General features: G+C 42.0%; 1 non-coding gene across 1 annotated transcript; it reads left to right on the top strand.

Moving 5' to 3' along the window:
• The first annotated feature begins 1,146 nt into the window (after positions 1–1,146).
• Positions 1,147–1,217, top strand: trnag-gcc (transfer RNA glycine (anticodon GCC)). The gene has a single exon. It is a non-coding gene; the product is annotated as a tRNA-Gly (tRNA).
• The last annotated feature ends 12,087 nt before the right edge of the window (positions 1,218–13,304 follow it).

The following is a 13,304-nucleotide window of genomic DNA, read 5'->3' as shown; positions in this document are numbered from 1 at the left end:
GCCCCCTGGCAGTCGTCACAGTAGGCCTTGCCCTTTTTTTCCGTCTCTGGGACTTTGCACGACAATGTTTGCCATCTGTACTGCTGCTGTGGCAACATCTCAATAGCTCTGCTCTCCCTGATGATCAATGGCATGTCAGAATGACTAACAGAATTAGCTGAGGATGTACGGCATGTTAATCTGCATCAAAAGGTCACTTTGGATACAAGTATAATGCGCTCGGGGCGTCTCCAAACAAAACGAGTCGAGACTTCATGTCAAGGGGGAAAACGAAATTTCAGTGGCTTGCACAAATGCTCGTTACCCAGAGGTATTGATTGGGGTTTTGCTGAGCGACCAATCACGTTCCATTTACGAATTGTTGGGCTGCTGTTTTTTTTTTTTTTCCTTTTTACAAGAACACCTTGTTTACTCGTTGCCAGTGGCAAAATTTTAGCATATTTTCCTTCTGAGACAAACACTGGCACGGACTTGTGTATCAGACTAGTTACTTTCACATCAACTATCAACTCAGGTTTCAATGTTAGAATATTAATGATGCTCTTAGGAAGATACACGTGCTATACTTGAGCCATTTGCTTAAACAGCTTTGGATCCATTTTTAATGTGTTGCTGAGTCAATGGTGAATTGTTAGCTTATAAAATTGTGATTTCGGAAGTCATAAAAGATTTCTTCAGGACATTTTAGCATGCCTACCTGAAACACGAATATGCAGAATGCCGATTTTGACGCAGTTAGCTGTTGTTTCTGAGAGTAAAGAGTCTCTTGACTGTATTGTTTCTACAGATATATTTAATTTATTGTTAAACTCTCTTCAAAGTTTCAAAACAATAACCGAATCAAGTCCTCAAACATTCCAGATTTAATCATTTTGGAAAACAGGTTGAAAACTGAAACTCTCTGTCAAAAGCCCTTGGTCTCTCACACTGTGAATCAATACAGAAATCCCACTTCAAATGAAAGAAATATAATGCGAATGCTACTACTTTCACAACAATATAGATAAAGGACAACCACTTATAAGCACATATTAAGTGAAAATCATTAAGAGGGCTGAACTTGTGAAAATAAAGATTGCAGAATGTATGCTGGGTTACAGTTAAGAATTAATAGCTGAGGACAATGGTTTGAAAGCTTGCTGCCAGGCATTGGTGGTTCAGTGGTAGAATTCTCGCCTGCCACGCGGGAGGCCCGGGTTCGATTCCCGGCCAATGCATAGCTATTGTTCTCATCAAAGTTGCTTTGGATGAAAGCATCTGCTAAATTCATAAAAGTAAACATGAGTTAGGATTAGGGGAAGGGTTTATGTTACTATATAGATATGTAGTCTGCAGCCATAATTAATGTGTTAAAATATACCAATGAAGTGATTACATCATACATTCTTTTGTCTTTCACATATAATTTCAAAGGCTTTTAAACAATTTCATATAAAATGGGACCAACACATCTTACATAACACACGGTTAATTAGAACATTATGCAGTATTTACCATACTCCAGTTTGTAAGCCTGTATGGTGTGGGGAAAGCTCATATTTATATGGACTTGCAGAGCAAGGACAGATGAGAAATCCCCCCGTTGTGTTTAATAATGGGATTGCACAAAGCTTGCGGCTGGTTTGAAAATGCAGCAGTGTCTTCCTCCAGCTCAGCTTATCTTAACCCTATAGTAAGGCGAAGTGAATGGAAAGAGCAGCACACGCACTGATAATCAGTGTACGCAATGAGCTATTAGAATTAAAAGAGCCTTTGCTTTGATATTTCAATGCTGTTTTTTTCTCCTTATGATTCACTCTCTACACATTGTACATTATGGAAGATAACTAGTCAGTGAGAAGATTAGATTTGCCATGCTGTTCTTATGGCAACTGTGCATGTGTGTGTGTGTGTGTGTGTGTGTGTATGTGTGTTCTGGATATATTCATCAGTCTTTTCGAGCAGGGTGAAAAAAAGGACACGCTGAGACTTTGAGACCTTGTTGTTGAAAGGCAGTGTTGATGGGGGAGAAAAGAAAAAAAGGGAAACACAAAGACCCTCCAAAGCAGCGAGACGGGAAGACAAGGAGCAGCAGTCCGAGTGGAAAACGCCGAAGAACAACACACCATCTCCGGCTCCTCAAGACAAAATATCACTGGTGGATTTAACTGACGCTTTTGCTGCGTGTCCAGATGTCGAGCACCGACTCCTCACACATACATATGAGCGGAAGCTCTCTGAGATCTGAATATTTTAAAGAAATCAACAGACGTCTAAATTCACTCCCCAGCCCTGCAGCATTTCAATAATGTAGGTAGCAACGAGATGCCAAATGATGAAACATTGAGTAGAACATATGACCTTGTCTGCATGAGCAAATGAAGAGAATATGCATCTTCCTCCTCCCTCCTCTCCTCCTCCTCCTCCACCACCTCCTCCTGCTACTGCTGAAAGTGTTTGAGCAGTGTAAGACATGTTAAAACATGTTCAATTTGACACTTCTCACTCAGTAAGGTGAACGTCTAATGTGGCACAATGGGAGAAAAAGAGTTTGATCGGTCATGTTTGGCGTCTTCATAGCTCTCAGCCCTGTGTGTGTGTGTGTGTGTGTGTGTGTGTGGGGGGGGGGGGGGGGGGGGGGGGGGGGGTCGCAAGTCTGCCTCTCTAACCATGAGGCCACGTCTGACCAACACTGATTGGACAGTAGAGTTGTGTTGGTTGGTGAGGTACATAGAGAGTTTTTGGGTTTTTGGCTCTTGACCTTTTCTTATTTTCTTGTTCATACTGATTTGTATTATTCTGGAAAGATTCTATCTTTTTTTTTTTAACATCCTTTTTTTTTCTACAAAAAAATTCTGAGACTGGATTGTACTTAAAGTTTCCTCCAGATCTCTTTCACACACAAAAAAAGAGAAGTCCTGCTCTATAAACGTATCAGCCAAATGAACAATTGTCAATGTCAATAACTATGTCATAAGTCATAACTATATCATAACTACAGATAAGAAACACCCCCCCCCCACCACATACATACATACATACATACACACATCAGTTTTAAAAAAGAAAAAGAAAATGAAAGTCATAATTTTTGAGACTGTCACATATACATAATTCCATAACACAGCCTCACGTTAAAAAAATTAAATAATTAATTGAATCAAGGTTTCGTGCTCGATCCCTTCAGCCACCTGTCAGTACCGGGTGTGTAATAGTGATGGGAAGTTCAGATCTTGGTACCACTTTACAATAAGACTACCCTTATAAAGGGTTTGTGAATGGTTTATAATTAGATTACTAATTAGGTTGTGAACACATTATAAATCATTAATAAGCTGTTATGAACCTTTAGATTAAAAAGCGCAACAGGGAGCTGTTGCTTGCCAAATAGTGACCCCACATTTATATGTACTGTTAAGCCTCGGATCTCATACTTACTTACTTAGCTTACTTTGTCTTCTCCATCAGCCAGCTTTTATACCTGTCAGCCCCATCAGACATTTGTTAATAAGTTACTAGCATTTAACCGCCATTAGCATATCTTAATAGTCAAAAAGTTTCACTTGGCATATCAAGTTATTGCATTTCAAATTTTCATATCAAATTACCAAATTCATACACTAAGGCTGCAATATTGTTTACCTTGACATTTTCAGCATGCTATCAGCAGCCGTTCTCATTATTATCACGGGGGTTGATATGACATATGCTATCATATTAAAGTGGTATATTGTGATGCGTGCTGGGAGTAGATGGGTGGAGATTCCCAGCATGCCTTGGAGCAATGGACTGTCGTTTAACCCCAGTTCGCTATTGGTCAGATTATGTTTCCTGTTGTGGCTAGCAGAAATGTATGTGTATTGTTCATCATGTAGTCTTTGTGTTGTGTTGTCAATTCTTGTGATAGTTTGATGAAATCTGTGCACCGTAAATGGAATTGTCTGCATGAATGATGTACTTCCTGTTGTGTTGGTGTTATGTTATTTTCTGGTTTGTACGGTTGCAAAATAAAAGGTACTGTCTTCCCTTTAGAGAAAATTCAGCTAGTCATTAGTAAATGCTGATGTGTTTTACATTTTATAATAAGGCTCCCTTTTGGCAGTTATAAATGTTACTAACGTATTAGTAAATGGTGATGTGTTTTACACTTTACAATATGGCTCCTTTTCGGCAGTTATATATGTTAGTAACTAATTAATAAATGGACATAAAAATGAGATGAAGCTGACAGTTTAACATTCTCACTGATAAAAGGAGAACATAAAGTAAGCTAAGCAACTAGCAAGATCTGAGATTTAACAGAATAGATAGATGAAAATTGCAGCAATAACTTTATCTTGCCAAATAGTGAGCCCGCATCAATGTATGAAAACTGTGTTATAACTTGTTTTTAATTGTTTTTTTAATGGTTTATAAAGTGTTTACAACTTAATTAATAACATAATTGTAAGTCATTTATGAATCCTTTATAAGGGTAGTCTTATTGTAACGTGGTACCAGGATCTTTTTATTGACTCGGATCTTTGAATCTCATTCAGTAAAATGAGCGAATCTTTTTATCAAATCATTTGTTCACTTCATTCATTTGAACCAGTGTGGCACTGTTGCTGTCATATGACTGCTGACAGAAAGGGCACGGTTCTCAAACACTAACACTTGCTTGAGAATAATACACAAGTTCACTTTTGATAAGCTCTCAAGCAACTTTTTTTGGACCATAGCCTACTGAGTTATTATGTTGAAATGACTGATTACCTCAATTGCCCCTACGAGAGTGCTGTGCCTATGAATAAAAAATATTCTATTCATTCTATAATAGCTATTCACTTTTGCCACCCGGTTCACTGAAGAACCGCAGTATATGAACTCGTTCCAACAGAAAGGCAAATTAAACATCTATTCAATAGCTACATTACACACAGATAGCTAGCTATGGAAATGCTGTAGTTGACAAGCTAACGTTAGCTAGCTATCCCCTACAGAATTAATGGGATTGGTCACGTTACTGCTGTAACCACGTGAATAATGAACGAAAGACTCAGTCCCGAAGACCCGTAGTTATGATCTGTGGACGAATGAGTCGTTCAAACACTGGGAATATGCAGCGGTCATGTGACAAGTGAACAAAAGACTCGGACCCGAAAGACCCGTTCGTGAATGAATCAGTAATTCCTACACTGAGAATATGAAGCGGTCATGTGACAAGTGAACGAGACTCAAACCCAAAGACCCGGGCTGTGTCCAAAATGGCATACTACATACTACTCGCATACTAATTGTGACGTAAAAGTAGTAAGTAGTATGCAGTACGTGACAAATAAAAATTTTGCAGTACACTACAGTTACCCGGATGATGTACTACTCTGGTGAAAATTTCTAGTATGCATCCCGAGCTCACTTCGCTGACTACTGCATCCCATGATGCAACGCGGTAACCTCTAACTTTCCGAAAATTTTCAAAAAACATGGCGGACAGCGACAATGGCAATGTAGTGTAGTGCACTACACGAAACGTCTCATAATTGTACCATACTGCATACTAGCGTGGGGAGTAGTGTGACAAGCGAACGGAAGACCCAGACCCTAAAGACCCGTTCGTGGACGAATCTGAGCCTGTAGCTGTCAACAATTCAGATGGACGAAACGGGTGCCGCGCATGCGCGGCCCAAGGAAAAATGAACGAATCACTCACTGAGACGACTCCCGAGTCATACAAAAGCCAAGTTCAAAATGAACGAATCGTTCAGGAACGACACATCACTGGTGTGTAAGTGCTGGCTCCTCACTTCCTCAGGATGATGTGCTGCTGTAGCAGCCGAGCAGAGACCGGCGTGTAGCGCTCTGTTCTCTTTCATGGTTTTTAATTAACAACCTGGGAATTTAGAAATTCCGGGGGAAATGAAGATGAATAGATGAATACTTCAGCGAGACAGCTGTTCTGCTGCGTTCGGGAATGAGACGCAAAGAGCGAAATGGGGGGAGGAAAAAAAAGAAAAGAAAAGAAAAGAAAAAGCCGTTTAGAAATATGTCACGCTGACATCAATCAGCATAAATTTGTCTTTTGACGGAATAAAAAGTCCACACACGGGCGTTGTAATCTGCCGTGTTTTTTTTTTTAAATTTCATATTCTTTGGGGGGTCATTTGACTGTTCTCGAAGGTGCGGTGAATTGCCACAGCGGCGCCGAACGTCAGAGAGACGGGCCGTTCTCAGACTGCGCATGCAAGGTTTGTTCTTTGTGTAACAGATCTGACAGTTTGGATGATGATGTTGACACCCTCTGTAATAGAGTTTATCCTCAGCTCGAAGAGACGATAACAGCAGCACACGGTCACAAAATGACAACAACAAATAACTCACACTCGCTGACAAAAAGCCCTTTAAGGCAATGATAAAATGATAAAAAAAAAAAGAGAGAGAGAAAAGAAAAGGAAAGGAAAAAAATGACATCAGATTTAATTTTCAAGTATTTACTGAAGAGAACTGTATCGGAGGGGGTTGAATGTCAATTACACATACAGGTAACTACAGAGAAAAACACAGTGGGCGAGCAAAAATGTCATAATGAGTGATTTATTCCACTTCCCTGTTGACTTCCCTGTGTTCATGTTCTTATTTTCACAACATATAAGTGACAAACGGTTACGGGTGCCTGATTATCTCTCAGCTCTTTATTTTTCCTTCCCACACTCATTCATTCATTCATTCATTCATTCGTTCATTCGTTCATTCATTTAATCTTGGTACCATTCCTTTATGTGTCTCACAGTGGTAAGGATACAACTGCATCTGAGCAACTGTGGAGTAAAGTGAGCCCCCCCCCCCCACCGTCCCCGTCCCCCCTTCCAACGTTGACCTCTCTGTCAGTTTCAGTGGTTAAATTACACCACAGACTATGATAATATCTTTTAGCTGACACAAAATAGTAGAGAGGACCACTGCATGACTGTATTTAGACCTCAGCCTGGGTATTTCACCATTAGGCTTCATACAGAAACATCTCTTCTGCTCATGTGTCCTGGGTTGTTGAAGAGGCTGGATGCATGTGTACAAGACTGACTCAGTTTTATTTAAACAGGACATGGAACAAAAGACTTCAAGGAATTCACAGGACGGAGGATTCAGGCTTCGCGACAGGTTGGGTTGAGTTGACTTGACTTGAATTGACTTGACTTGACCTGCCATACCACAACACACACGCGCGCGCACACACACACGCGCGCACACACACACACACACACACACACGCGCACACACACACACACACAATTCCACACAAGAAAACAAGGGCCAAAAAAACTAGGAGTATTTATACAGCACAGGGCCAGGCAAGACTAACAAGAATCAGGTGGAACTAATAATTAAACTGGCAGGGTGAACTAAATAAACTAGGAAGTAACACAAACTAACCAGTAGATGTGGGAAGAGAGGGCCAGGTCATTACATCACGTAGACTTAGTTTTTGTCTATTATCGTCCCAATAAACTAAATATACGGAATACCGTAATGCTGTGTTCGAAATCATTCATTCATTGACTACTCCCTACTAACTATATAGTGTTTGGTATATGGAACACTCACTAGGGGATAAGGGCAGACAGCTGTTGATACATTCTGGACACTATTTGGATGTTATGCTGCTACATAATTATGTGCCAGATATTCGTAATTATTATCTGTGTTGTATAAACAAACGCCAGAACATCTGCGTCTGATTGGTCTGTAAATACTTGCCTGTTTTCACGAGACAGGCCGCAATGCGTGATGGTCTAAGTCGATCGATGTAGGGTGCATCGGTTGTACCCTACTTTTCATGATGCATTGTAGGATACTTTGAGTGCACTATATAGGGTATAACAATTCGCACAACACATTCGGACAGCCCTACAAAATGGCGAACTCACTGTATTGTGCACTACATAGTGAGTCGCGAGGGTTTTCGAACACAGCGTAAGTCTTTGGCCGCGCTTTAGGGAGACCTGTGCTCCTGTTTGGTACAACCAAAAGTTAGAGGGACTATTGTAGAGTTATATGGATCTCTTTCATCTCATCCAATTGTGCATTTTTTTGTTCCAGCAACTACCGCAATAAAAACGTTTTATTTGAGACAGATGAGTGCGCTTGGTTATACATCCCCGTGCGCTATGGCTCTATCATCGCTGAGAGCTGTGCCAACCCTTCCATATCAAAACAGATTTATGTAATTTACTGTGGAAAAAGAAACATCTCAATAGCTTTATTTCTCCATTACGTTTCCCTGGAGAAGTACTGCCACAGTGAGGAGCGCACACACTCTCGTCTGAAGGCTTACACAGAGACCTAACCCCACCATTCACCTGCCAATGTGTAGACTCATTCAGCCCTCGGCATCAAATCAATCCCCTTTCTTTTCTTTCTTTCGCTTTTGTGAGCCAGATTCGCGACTATAAATTGGAGTGCTGTCTCTTAACCCAACCATTACGTTAGTCATGTTCTGCTGATGTTAAGGGGTAAATGTTGCCCCTTTGATCAGAGCCTACTACAAGTCTGGGTTAGCAGTAAAATTTTCATTGGAGATGATGGTTTGTAGTGACGTCCTGAAGGTGAAGTTATCTTTCTTTCAACTTATTAGGTATCCACGTGAATCACATGTTGTATTAAAGTAATCTATGCAGTCTCAGGGCTTTTTCCCATGGATAAACTGAATTTATCCTTTAGGTTAATTTCCCCGTGGAGCAGGTGATAAAATGAAAATTGAAAGAGAAAGATTAAAAACAACAACAACAACAACAACAATGGCAAGGTGTGGAAAAATATATGCAGTGCATGAAAAATATATGCAGCAATTTTATTTTTACATTTTTTTTCTCTCTAAGTTACATGTGATTTAAAGCAGACTTAAATATCTTTTCTCTTTCCTCTAAACAGGAAAACACATCACATGAGCGTAATTAGCACGGCTCAGAACATTTCTTGAGGCTTTACGCGCATTAACATTCAAAGAGTGTGTGTGCGTTAATCAGTTCACGCTGTGGCGAGGCGGTGCTGTTGTCACGCACGTGTGTATGCAGAGTCCATGGGCCTTTAAACAGGACACATGGGTCTGAGCAAAGCCTGCTGGGAAGTAGCTGCAGTGCTCACCCAGTTCTGTACACAGAGACGGCGATGGGGACTTTTAGCTGTAGTTAAACACAAGATTTGATTCACAGTGCCAACTCCCTTAAGCGGAGGCAGAGAGGCTAAATCGCATCTTTTATTTATTAACATTTTGAATGCATCACAACGGAGAGGCAGCAGGTCAGGATATACAGCATTCTCTGTGTGTGTGTGTGTGTGTGTGTGTGTGTGTGTGTGAGAGAGAGAGAGAGGCAGAGAGATAGAGAGAGAGAGAGAGAGCGAATGTGTGTGTGTGTGTGTGTGTGTGAGAGAGAGAGACAGAGAGATAGAGAGAGAGAGCGAATGTGTGTGTATGTGTGTGTGTGTGTGTGTGTGTGTGTGTACACCTCTGTGTGTGTGACAGCAAACAGTGTGTTTTCAAGCAGCTGAAATAGAGGACTTTAGCCTGGGGCCTCAGATTGTAAAGCAGTCAGGGGAAAGAGGCGGTTTGGGCGTTTGGAGAGAGGTGTTTAGCTCTCTCCCCGTTCCGTCTGCAGCAGAGAATAAGACTGACTGAAGGTGCATCTCTATATCTCCAGCTGCACTCAGACCTTGGATTCATCCTGTCAAGAAATGGTGACGAATGGGCCTCTGTACCAGTCGCTTAGTCAGAATTCTAATCCATCCATCAGAGGGATGGAGGTATCCGTGTGAAGGGGTGTGTGTGTTTGTGTATGTGTGTGTATGCGTGCGTGTGCGCAATTGTTTTTCTGTGTGTGTGCGTATGCGTATGTATGTCATCTTGTTTGTGTGTCTTGCATATGTATAAGTACCGTATGTATTTGTTTATTTTATGCATCTGTTTATTTATGCATCTGTAAATGAAAATGTTTGTGCATGTGTGTGTGTGTGTGTGTGTTTGTATACATCAGTGTTTGTGCATGAGTGGGCATGAGTGGGCGTGTGTGTGTGTGTGTGTGTATACATCAGCGTTTGTGCATGTGTACGTGTGTATTTGTACGCAGGTGCTTGTAAGCATATATACATATGTGTGTATGTGTGTGTGTATGTGTGTGTGTGTGTGTGACTGTATTTCTGTGTGTATGTGTTTGTTTGTTTGTTTGTTTGGGCATCTGTAAATGTAAATATATGTGTGTGTGTGTGTGTGTGTGTGTGTGTGTGAGTGTGTGTGTGTGAAGGGGGCAGATATAGAGGGTGACAGGCTCTGTCTGGAGGGAGGCACACCTGCCCATGTGTGTGAGAGAGATCAAAGTTCTTTCTGTCTCTTATCCTCCCATCCCCGTGCCTGCTTTCAGCGTGCGCGTGTCATTTTCCCCAGCTGCTAGAGGAGATAAAAAAAAAATAAAAACTCAATCCCTCTGAGAGCCTCATGGACATATTCAGCATATACATTTAGAATTTTCTTGTCATATTTTATTTTAAGTATTACTTTTTATCTTTGCTCCAGTATGTCTTATATGAAAATAACTTTTTACGCTAACTTGTAACGGCTCTGCAACTGATTCGAAGTCTGTAAATTGTGTAGAAAAACACACATTAAATGCCAAATAAATGTTTACCTGTCCATTGATAAGTGGATTTAACCTGAGAATAATTCGACGTCACCTGCAGGTTGACACAGTTTATTTCTGGACCAGAGTCTACGTGAAGCAATACAAAATGATGTTGATGCCCAGGGCTGCCCGCCTCCTCCTCCATACAGTGCTGAATTACTCACTGACTGTGGGTTGGAGGGACAATCTATCACTCATACAGTCTTAGGGCCAAAATGCCACACCCCCACGCCCCGCCCCCACCGAACATGACCTCATTTTATTCGCTCAGCCATTGCCTTTTTATCGGGTCAGCGAAACCCTGCTGACACATTTTCACCTCATTCTGTTTCAGTAAATTGAATTTTAAAATACAATCTTCCCTCGGTTCGATATTGATGTGATGTGATTTTTTTTCCTTCACTGCCCAGTGGTAACAGAGTTGAGAAGGGACGGGGAGCACTGTGGATGTGTGTTTGTGTGTGTGTGTGTGTGTGCGCGCACATGCAAATATGTATGTGTGTTTGTGTGCACACACATATGTGTGTGTGCATATGTGTGTGTGTGTGTGTGTGTGTACGTGGTCTTACGGTCACGTGAGGCTATGAAGGTATGCAATGTACCTTCACACATACACAATACACCCTCCACTCACAACGAATACTACTTAACCTTTCCCGTTCCTCGGGTCAGGCCATAAATTCACCTTTAAAAGGGCACGGAGGCAGTTCTGGCAGGGCCCATGGGATTTCTGTCTGTTGGGCAGAACTGCCTCTATTTCATCCTATGCAGGATGTCACCTCCATAGCTCCCTTTTTTTTCCCCTTCAGGAGCTACTGCTGGCCAGAGTTATTTGCGGCTACGTGATTGACTCATGAATCTGTTGGATGGGAACATGCCGAACAGGCTAGTTCTCCTCCAGCTCCATCAATCAAAGACGGCAGAGATCCCTAAAACCTGGAGCGCACCCTGGACTCTCCATCAAACGCGGAGGAAAGTCCTCGCCACCGGTCCGCCCCCCCAGTCCGCCTCAGAGAGGGAAAGCCGGTGATCGTAACGTGCGTGACTCACGGCCCGCTCCTGAAGTCGTTAGGAGCGTAATTATTACGTTCGAACCGGCGCGAGGATTCCGAAGCATGTTTCGCGTCCGCTCAAAGAATAAAATCCGTTTTCTTGCGCGTTAATCAATTAAATATGAATAGAAACAAGAATACGAGCAAAGACGGTCGCTAGCCGGCAGAGTAAAGAGGCCTTTCTTTGACCGCCTCATTATGTGGCAATAATTATTTCATGACGCACTCTCTGGAGTATTCACCTCTTCTGAGAAATTGGAGGCTCTCTCTTGTTCTGAGCTGTGTCACTTTGCTGAATGGTCACATTTGGAGAATGGCCGCCGTCTAGCCACGTAGCCACTCCGCTGTGCCTTAAGTAAAGAGTAAGTGCTCTGCTAAGAACATGCTCTAAAGCAACTTCTGTCTGTTGGGAAATAAATCATTCATCGGCTTTGGACAAAAACAGCACTAGAACTCCACATTAAAGCTTTCGCCATTCAATTGCGCCCCCCCCCCAACCCCCCCCCCCCCCCCCCCCCCCCCCCCCCCGAGGGACCGTCTTACCGCTTTCCTCGAGGGGAGGGAGGCGAGTGGACACGGGTCTGAGGGTGCCACAGATAGACCAAAGCTGGCTATCGTGTAGCTTCGACGCTTTTTTTCTTTTTCCCCAGCCTTGCCCTGTGTTTTTCAAGTCAAACCACACCTGGACTTGAATGCCAATTTGTGTGGAGCGAGAGAGAGAGAGAGAGGGAGAAGCCGGGGCTGGGAGAGTGAGGGGCATACAAATGAGGCTCCTCTTAACAACCACTGATAATGATGAAGAATGAGCCGCTTTACGGGGCGATAAAAACCACAAGCAGCCGCAGAGTTTGTTGATAGCGGCTCTGGGCGACCATTTTGTCTCTATTTCCATTTCGGGGCTCTGTCGGCGTCGTACATAGAAAATGGATGTTAATGAGTCAACAATAAAAATTCAGGGATAATATGGGAGGGAAAGAGAGAAAGAAAGAGAAAAGATAGGGAGAGTGAAAGAGAGAGAGAGAGAGAGATAACCACACACACACCGAGAGAGAGAGGGAGAGAGAGAGAGAGAGAGAGAGAGAAAAAGAGAGAGAGAAGAGTCAAGAAACAATTGACAAAATAAAGAATACACAGGCTGTAGAATTATAAAGAAACAAAAAAATTTGACAAAAAAAAGGAGTTTAACTTTCTGTTTTAAATGGATAAACGTACCTTCTCTTCATGGTAAAATAGACCAAAAAAGTTTTATATCTCAATGTCTAGACTAATACGGAGGACATTTGTTTCATTTCAGTAATAAGGGTGACTTTGCAAAATCACTGGATTATTGGAGTCCACACTCATTCAGTCAATCCTGGAGTTTCCGCGCTCACTCCATAGTGAACAAGTGACCCTTGCCATACCTATAGATTTACCCATATCATAAATAAATAAGTCTGTCACGGGAGAAAGATGAGGTCATGCACGGATGTTTTTCAAGCGGTTTTCATTAATTTCTTTCAAGCTGTCTGTATGTCTGAAACCTTAAGCCTACCAGGTTTTGACTCCATGCTTCTGAGTAAACATGTTCGGCTAAGCTCAGACATGCATTGTAACAGCAAGGTCACTATGGATGAAGGCTCTG

This window comes from Chanos chanos, chromosome 5 (assembly GCF_902362185.1).
Source record: "Chanos chanos chromosome 5, fChaCha1.1, whole genome shotgun sequence".
Classification (NCBI taxonomy): domain Eukaryota; kingdom Metazoa; phylum Chordata; class Actinopteri; order Gonorynchiformes; family Chanidae; genus Chanos; species Chanos chanos.
Note: the sequence above shows the minus strand (reverse complement) of the source record. Positions and strands in the feature narration are given on the sequence as shown.